This window comes from Gossypium hirsutum, chromosome D09, assembly GCF_007990345.1.
Source record: "Gossypium hirsutum isolate 1008001.06 chromosome D09, Gossypium_hirsutum_v2.1, whole genome shotgun sequence".
NCBI classification, from domain to species: Eukaryota; Viridiplantae; Streptophyta; class Magnoliopsida; order Malvales; family Malvaceae; genus Gossypium; species Gossypium hirsutum.
The window spans coordinates 12727246-12729200 of record NC_053445.1 but is presented as its reverse complement, the minus strand read 5'-3'; the positions used below and the strand labels follow the sequence as shown (position 1 = coordinate 12729200).

Here is a 1955-nt window from a genome sequence, read left to right as displayed (position 1 = left end):
TCCTTCGTTAAAGTGATATTCTCATACTCATTAAGTCTTGTCTTCTTCAACAAAATATCCTTATGAACTTCATGTAATTGGGCTTTTGCTCTAAAGCCTCTTCCAACGAGATGTTGATGTGCAATTGCTTTAGGACATCCAAAAACTTATTTAATTGCACCTTATGTTTCTACTTATTTGGTTGGAACTTATTAGGGTATGGAGGTTTTGGAACTTTGGGTTGAATCAGACAACTTTTCTAAGGAGATAAATCTGCATCCAAAGAAGATGTTAGCTTTTTATAATTTACTAGGTTAGATTTTACCTCAACAGACTTTGTAAGTTCTGGCTCTGCTGGTGCAGGAATTTCAACTATTGATTGACTTTCCTTCTTCTCAGCAGGTTCATCTTCAATCGCAATTGTTTTGGGCTCCATAGTCTTACCACTTCATAAAGCTACTACCTTGCAATGTGCCTTACCCAATTTCCTTGGAATTTCTTTAACGTTTTGCAACATTCCTTGTGGTTGGTTATGAAGCTCCATAGCTAACTGACCCATTCTATTCTCCAAATTTTTTAGTGTTTCTACTTGACTTTGGATTAAGGCATCGTTCTTCGCTATGTATTCCTTCAACAAGTTCTCCAAACTGTTAGATGAATCAGGTTGAGGTGGTTTTGGAGCTTGTTGGTTGAACCCTTAGGATTGATTGGGTTTATGCTGCATGTAGTTGTTGTTCGGTCAATTTCCTTGGTTACTCCAAGAAAAATTCAGATGATTATGCCATGAAGGATTGTAGAAGTTGGACTATGGTCCTTGTCCATTTCTATTATGGTATGGATTCCTTACGTAATATATTGATTTAGGGTTTGATAGACAATGCTTGAAAGAATGGTCATCCCCACAATATACGCAAGAAATAACCAAAAATTAACTCGGTGGTTGGGCTGGAAAATTATTAGAATTATTAGTAGTAAATTGTTTCAATGTTGAAGAAATAGAATATAACTGAGCTAAGAGTGATGTCAGTGCGTCCACTACGTGCAGTCTAACTACTCGTCTTCCTAAAGTTGCTTGATTTGTTGGTCATTGATAGTTGTTACTAGTGATCCTCTCAATGATCTTGTAAATCTCATTATAAGATTTAGACAAGAGAGCACCATTCACAAAAACATCTATCATCAATCTTGTGTGTGCGTTGAGACCATTATAAAACGTCTCCAACTAGATGTAATGTGGAATCTCATGATGAGTACACTTACAAAGTAATTTATTGAATCTTTCCCACGCCTCGTACAAGGATTCATCATCCAATTATGAAAAAGTGGTTATCTCATTTCGTAACTTAGCGTTTTTGCTTGGTGGAAAATACTTAACCAAAAATCATTTTGCTAATTCTCGCCAACTTGATATTGAACTTAGGGGCAATGAATTAAACCATTCTCCTGCTCGATCTCGAAACGAGTATGGAAACAAATTTAACCTTAATGCATCTTCAGTCACACCAGCTATCTTAAAAGAATCGCTCACCGCCATGAATAATCGAAGGTGAAGGTGTGGATCTTCAATGGGCATTCCACTAAACTGGCCCATTGTTTAGAGCATTTGAAACATCATTGGTTTCAATTCAGATTGGGGAGCCTCAGTTTTCGGTTTCCTAATTCCTACATTTAACTTATTGAAGAGTGGCACAACTTACTGCCTTATGGTACAATCCCTATCACCAGCAATAAGGATTGGATTATGCACATGATTAAATCCATTTCCTTGTCCATCATTCTGATTTCAAAGGTCCATCTCGGCTTGACTTGGAGTTGATTTTTCACGTCTTCTTTGTCTAAACATTCACTCGATCTCAGGGTCTACAAGTAATAAATCGATAATTCGATCTATGCTCATAAACATCGGAAAAGTAATTCACAGAAAATAAAGAATAAAGAATAAATTAATAAAGTTAGGAGTTAAATAAAAATGAAAA

At 36.1% G+C, this 1955-nt stretch overlaps 1 non-coding gene across 1 annotated transcript; it reads left to right on the top strand.

Moving 5' to 3' along the window:
• The first annotated feature begins 1217 nt into the window (after positions 1-1217).
• Positions 1218-1324, top strand: LOC121221492 (small nucleolar RNA R71). Its single transcript, XR_005918883.1, has one exon. It is a non-coding gene; the product is annotated as a small nucleolar RNA R71 (small nucleolar RNA).
• The last annotated feature ends 631 nt before the right edge of the window (positions 1325-1955 follow it).